The sequence below is a fragment of the Rousettus aegyptiacus genome, unplaced genomic scaffold, assembly GCF_014176215.1.
Source record: "Rousettus aegyptiacus isolate mRouAeg1 unplaced genomic scaffold, mRouAeg1.p scaffold_m13_p_10, whole genome shotgun sequence".
Taxonomy (NCBI): Eukaryota; Metazoa; Chordata; class Mammalia; order Chiroptera; family Pteropodidae; genus Rousettus; species Rousettus aegyptiacus.
In genome coordinates this window covers 75,728,050-75,735,485 of record NW_023416285.1, presented here as the reverse complement: position 1 = coordinate 75,735,485, position 7,436 = coordinate 75,728,050, and the positions used below count along the sequence as shown (strand labels likewise).

General features: G+C 35.1%; 1 pseudogene; it reads left to right on the top strand.

Annotated features, from left to right (window-relative positions):
• The first annotated feature begins 407 nt into the window (after window positions 1-407).
• Window positions 408-526, top strand: LOC118609186 (annotated as a pseudogene).
• The last annotated feature ends 6,910 nt before the right edge of the window (window positions 527-7,436 follow it).

Sequence of the window (7,436 nt, the reverse complement as noted above, 5' to 3'; positions counted from 1 at the left end):
TCATATTCGCCAGTGAATTCTAACAAACATTCAAAGAAGATTTAATACCTATTCTCTTCAAACTCTTCCAAAAAATTGTAGAGGCAATAGTTCCCAATTTATTTTACGAGGCCAATGTTACCTTGATGCCAAAACCTGGTAAAGATAATCCAAAAAAAAGAAAACTACACACCAATCTCTCTCATGAACACAGATGCAAAAATCCTAAATAAGATACTAGCGAACAGAATACAACAACATATTGAAAAGATTATATACTGTGATCAAGTGGGCTTTATCCTAGGGTCACAGGGATGTTTTGACATATGTAAATCGATTAATGTAATGCACTACATAAACAAATTAATAAGAATCGTATGATCATATCAATATATGCAGAAGAAGCCTTAGACGAGATACAGCATCCAGTCTATGGCCATGCTACCCTGAACATTCCCAATCCCGCCTGATCTCAGAAGCTAAGCAGAGTCGGGCCTGGTTAGTACTTGGATGGGAGACCACATAGGAAGACTGTGTGCTATAGGCGTGAAACAAAACAAAAGCAAAATGATATAGCCTTCATTTATGATCAAAACACTTAACTAAATCAGTATAGAAGGAAAGTAACTTCGTATAATAAAGGCCATCTATGACAAACTCTCAGCCAAAATTATAATTAATGATGAAAAACTATGAACCTTCTCTCTAAGATTAGGAATGAGGCAAAGCTGTCCACTATTGTCATTGTTATTCAATATAAAATTGGAAATCCTGGCGAGTGCAATCAGATAAGAGAAATATATAAAAGACATCCACATAGGAAACAATGAAGTCAAACTGTCACTATTTATGGATGACATGATTCTCTATATAGAAAACCCTAAAGACTCCACAAGAACACTACTAGACACAATAAGCAAATAAAGTCTCTGGATACAAAATCAGCGTTTAAAAATCCATAGTGTTTCTACACTCTAAAAATGAAGCATCAGGAAAAGAAGTGGAAAAAATAATTTCTTTTGCAATTGCAACAAAAAGAATAAAATACCTAGGAATAAATTTAACAAAACATGTGAACAACCTATTTAATGAAAACTACAAGACCCTATTAAAAGATATCGAAGAAGATACAAAGAAATGGAAAGATATACCATGTTCTTGGATGGAAGAATCAACATAGTTAAAATGGCCATGTTACCTAAAGCATTATACAGATTTAATGCAACCCCATCAAAATCTCATTGGTATTTTTTTTAAAGAAATAGAACAAAAATCATCAGAATGAAATTACAAAAGACCCCAAATTACGAAAGCCAAACTGGAAAAAAAAAATGAGGGTGAAGGCATCATTCTGCCCAACTTCAAAGTATACTACAAAGTGACAGTAATCAAAATGGCATGGTATTAGCGGCAAAACAGACACATGGACCAGTGGAACAGAATTGAGAGTCCAGAAGTAAACCCGTATTTATATTGATAGAGAAGAGGTATCTGAAAAAAATGCAAAGGAAAGAGCCTGCAGATATAACCAACTCAGCCAGTTGAAACTGCTGTCTCTCCCCATATTCTGCACAGTGATCTTCAGCTAACATGTTTTCCTACAGATACCTCCCCCACCTCAAGGACTTTCCAGCTCACATCTGTTGGTTGACAACATGCCAACCAACTGGTGTTCTTCCTTACCTCTGTAGACTGTGTAAAATTGCTTGTCATGTTACAATCAGAGCTCAGCCTTTGGATAGGAATCTGCCGAGCTGGTGCCAGCATCGAAAGTGCTACATTCTGCTGATAGCCTCAGTGTCCCATCTCTCCAATAATTCTATAACAGTGTTGATAGTGCCAAGATCGCAGGTTCTACAAGGCAAAGTGACATGGATGGAAATAGATAAGACCAGTAGTCTGGAAATTCCTCCCCACTTGCAGCCCCTTGGCCTGAAGCTCTCCCTACCCATCCTGAGTAAGGAGGCACATGTGAAACCTCAGACAAAGGAATCATGTGCCCCTTACCTGGACACTGCAAAAGTATATAAGCTTTAATAAATATGACTAGGGAGAGTATGTGTATGGAGTTGTTAACCCCACCCCTCTGCTGGCCTAATACATTCTCCTTCCTCTAACAGTATTGTCTGAGTGTCCGAAATCCTCCATCAGGTGTCACTTCCTGCAACAAAATGGGTAAATAATTTTCAACAAAAAAGCCAAAAACATACAGTAGAGAAAGAAAAGCCTCTTCAATAATTGGTGCTGGAAAAATTGGAAGGCCACCTGCAAAAGAATTTAATGAGACTTTGTCTATCCCTATACACCAAAATTAACATGAAATGAATTAAGGGCCTGAATATAACACCAGAACCAATAAAACACGTAGAAGAAAATGTAGGAACTAAAGAGGATTTTACAAATTTGACCTCAAAGGCAAGGGAAGGAAAAGCAAAACCAAATGAATGGTACTACAACAAATAAAAAAGCTGTTCAGCAAAAGAAATCATTAACAAGGTAATGAAACAACCATCTAAATGGGAAAATATATTTGCAAGCAATGCCTCTGATAAGGGCCTAATATACAAAATATACAAAGAACTCATAAGACTCAATAACAACAAAAAATGATCCAATAAAAAATGGTCAGAGGACCTGAACAAACATTTCTCCCTAGAGGACATATAAATGGCTGAAAAATATATGAAAAGATACTCAACATCGCTAGCTATTAAGGAAATGCAAATAAAAACTACAATGAGATATCATCTCATACCTGTTAGAATAGCTATAATCAACAGAACAAATAATAACAAATGTTGGAGAAGATAGGGAGAAAAAGAAAACCTCATACACTGCTGGTGGGACTGAAAATTGGTACAGTCACTATAGAAAACAGTATGGAGGTTCTTCAAAACACTAAGAATTGATCTACCATATGATCCAGCCATCCCTCTACTGGATATTTACCCCCAAAGACTTGAAAACTCATATCCGAAAAGATATTTGCACACTGATGTTCATAGCAGCACTATTTACAGTGGCCAGGACATGGAAGCAACCAAAGTGTCCTATGATAGATGATTGGTTAAAGAAGCTATGGTACATATATACAATGGAATATTACTCAGCCATAAGAAGAGATGAAATATTGCCATTCATGACAACCTGCTAAGTGAAATAAGCCAGACTGAAAAAGTTGAAAATCACATAATATCACTTATATGTGTGATATAAACCTAAAAGCAACAAATGAACAGGACAAACAGAGACTCAGGAACATGGACAATGGATTTGTGGTTACCAGAGGGTAGGGGATGTGGGAGGAAGGGAGAGGGTAAAGGGGGTCAAATATAAGAAGATTGGGGGAGGATGAAGTGGATAAAGGGGATCAAATATATGGTAGCTAAAGGAAACTGGACTTGGTGTGGTAATTGCACATTTGAATATATAGATATCAAGTTATAATTTACGCTTGAAAATTATATAACCAATGTAACCCCAATAAACTTTAAAAAAAGAAACATTGTATTTTCAAATGCAGAACCATTGCTGAGGCAAAAAGTGTTAGAATAAACCAGTAAATGAGCTGTGTATTTTTGACATGTAATCAAAAACAAAAGTATATTTTAAGCCCAAAGCTGTTTTCTTTACATAGAAACAATGACTGATAAATTTGGTAAAATATATAAATAAACACAAAAATGCAAGCAAACAAGAACAGCAAAAGATTGGATCCTGGATACGCAATTTACTAAGCCCTTGAAAAGGTACATTGACTGTAGTGACTCATATCATGTAGGAAGTCTTGAATTGTCATATATACCCTTACAAACACACACATACACACATGCACAATCAGAAAGAAATATTATGGCTTTCTTTCTTGAGACTTTAAAGTAATTAAGATTAAATGAGATATTTGGGAGAGGCCCTGATCAAAAAGGATAAGTGTTGTGATTCCTGACACAGAGCTACTAAAACCCCTTGTAAATCAGGGTGACAGGAGAACAGTTTGTACTAATATTTAGTCTGTGACCTCAGTTCCTATTGCATAGCTCCTAAGACCTTTCTAATTTCTTGAGTGATAGAAACATCTGATACTGAGCTCCTAAATCCCAGAGAATTTCCTGAGTGATAGGAATATCTTTCGTTCTAATGAGGTGACCCTTGGTGGGTTTCGGGATGGGTGCAGTTTACAGAAAGAACAAGTCATGATTTAGAAGCTTTAAACCTTCATTTCTATACCTCACACTCTAGAGAGGGAAAATAGCTGAAAATGGAATTAATAATCGATCATGCCTATGTGATGAAGCCTCCATAAAATCTCTAAAATTTGAAGTTGGAGAGCTTCCAGGTTAGTGAATACATCCTCCTACCAAGAGGATGGTGTACCTGAACTCTACGAAAACAGAAGCTCTTGAACTAAGATGCTTCCCAGTCTTACCCTATGTATCTCTTCATCTGGCTGTTCACCTGTATCCTTTATCACATCCTTTAGTGCATAATAAACTAGTAAATGCAAGTAAGTTTTTCCCTGAATTCTGTGGGCTGTTCTAGAAAGTGACTGAATTCAAGAAGGGATACTGTTGGAACTTCTGATTCATAGTCAAGTCAGACAGACAAAAGTTGTGGGTGTCCTGAGGACCTACTATGTTTGGCATGTGAAGTAGGAGGCAGTCTTGAGGGACTGAGCCTTAACTTGTGGGGTCTGCACTAATTCTAGTTAGTATTAGAATTAAATTGAATTGTAGGACACCCAGGTGGTGTTGCTGAGAATTGCTTGATGAGTGATAAACCCATCTATCTGGTGTCAGAAGTATAAGTGTGGTAGTAGTGTGACAGTAAAGGAGAAACACACAAGTGTTTTTGTTCCCCTATGTAATATATATTAGTATACTAGCAAACTTTTTTTGATCATTGTGCTAAATCCTTTGGAAAGAGTAAAAAAAGACATTTAATCTATTGGATATGACTTAGTAGCTGAACTGATTCATCCTCATTTGGTATAAACGTAGCTTTTGAACATTTTTATGAAATTTGTGGACTATATCTCCATGAAAAAAGACTAGTAGGCAATGAATAAAGAGTTTTCATTTGAGAGCAGTCATGGGCTCCAAAGATCTCATCAAGAAATGCTACTTTCAAATGCCACTTGAAAAACAAACTAGATTTTCAGGAATACGGGAAGAGAAATGTAAATTACAAAATGTCCACATGGTGGAATCATAAATAGTCATTAAAATGATGTTTTTGAAGAATATCTAATGATATGAAACATTTTTCATATGACATGAACTAAAATGAAAAGAAGCCAAGATTTCATTTTATTTTTTCTTCTGCCTACAGCACCTGATATTCCTAGGTGTTCTCCAATCTAAGTACTAATCAGGCTTGACCCTGCTTAGCTTCCAAGATCTGACAAGATCAATCAGGCACGTTTAGGGTGACATGGCCACAGGCAAAACCCAAGATTTTCAAACCAAAAATACATGATCAAAATCATGTATTTGTGCATGTGTCTATGAGTGTGTGCACGTGTGTGTGTAGCCCTGGGGGAACTTAAAAATATGCAAATTTTAAAAGCATTCAAAAGTACAGGATTATGAATTATTTTCTTATTTATATACTTTCCTTAATTTTATACAATGCTAGTACTTTTAATTAAGAAAACGTTGATGTTAAATATGTTGAAAGCCTAGAGGGAGAAGAGAAAACAAAAGGTATGAAGTATAATATAAAAAACTGAAACATCTTTGGTTCCTTTCTATGCCTTTTCCAAAACATCATCTCTTGCACTGAAGAGCTTAGGGAGACACCATGCGAATATTTACAATTTTTATGAAAAAGCCCTCGCTGATGTTAGTTAAGCATACATTATTTCCCCTTAAAATAAAAAGAATTTGCTTACTTGTTTGCTTGTAAGAAGATATTTCCTCAGGCACATATGATTTACTTGTGAAGATTTAACCAAGAAGCAATGACTACAGAGAATTAAACTTGGAAAACACAATCTAATTATCCTTTATCTGCATAGTTTTGCTTCATGCATTAGTCATCTGGTATGCAACATATTTAATAATTAGATTTTTTGCAGAAATTTTAGAAGCAACACAAAATGAAGCAATTTAACTACAACTACTTAGCGCAATGAACATGTTAAATTTAGTCCTTAGAAAGTATTTAATGAACTCTTGTTAAATAAGGACTTTAGGTCCTGCAATTTTCATTAAATTCAAGTGTTATCTTTAATCTTTCCATAATTTCTAAGAGGAAAAAGAGTTTTCGAAGCAACATTAACTTGTAAATTTTGAAAAGTTCTAGTTAGCTATTTAAATTTCCAAGCATTCATCATAGTAAAAGTAAAAATTAAATTTTCTTTACGATTGAAAGTGAAATCTGCACTATAATATTTATGCCACTCCTCTATACCTGTCCCCACACTGCTCACCTAAATATTTCAGTCAACTACACTTCAATTTTTTGATTTATCTCTCCCCACACTTCCCACTTAAGTATTTCAGTCAACCACATTTAAGGCATAAATTGGTTTTTGAAAAAGTAAAGTAGAATGTCTTGGTTTGAATGCCAAACATCTCTTCTTCCTTTGTTTTGGACACAGAACTCCTTTTTTTTTTTCCTACCTTGGGTTACTATGCCTCAATATTCTTCATGCTCTTAGTGAAAATGTCAATCTGCAGTCCACCCTTGCCCAAGGATACATATACGACTTAACCCAAGCTAATCAGATGCTCCTTCTCAGACAGTTGTCCTTGTGCTTTAGGTACAAGGTCTCAGGTATCTCAACGGCATTGCCCCCCAAAAATGCAGTGTTCTGAGTTTCTGATCCAGGTCGCTAGAGGTTATCTGTTTGTTTGGGTTTTTTTTTTGTCTTTCCTTAGGCTCTATTCAACTTTTCCTTTATGCAAGCCACCAAATATTCTTTTGATAAGTTTTTTTTTTTTACCATGCTTCCAATCAAATAACCAACTCATCTATAGTTGGGAAAGACCAATTCAGTCCATATCGGAGAATTGGGGCCATTTCTTCCCATCTACAGAAAGACTTTACATTTTCCCTCCCAAAGCACCAAAGACATGATAAAATAAAAATTTTCCACTTAGTGTTCAAAACTTAATGAAGTATCTTATTTTTTCATATTTTCTCCTTTGCAAAATATGTGATTATATTATTATGACCATTAATTTGGGGGGAAATGTTGTCTGTGTTTTGTTCATATATTATCTGATTGTCAATAAAGATCAGGGTACTCAAATTAAAAGACTCTTAAAGGTATGACTGATTTTCTAATATGTCCCAAACTACAACAAAATTCTGTAAAGTACTTAGAGAAAAACACAAGGATCCTGTATACAATCATTAAGAGGAATCAATGAAGCATTTTTTTGTATGTGATTGCCATATTTTTTAATGTCGTATCAAACATATAGTTAGTAATAACAATAAAAATAATAGTA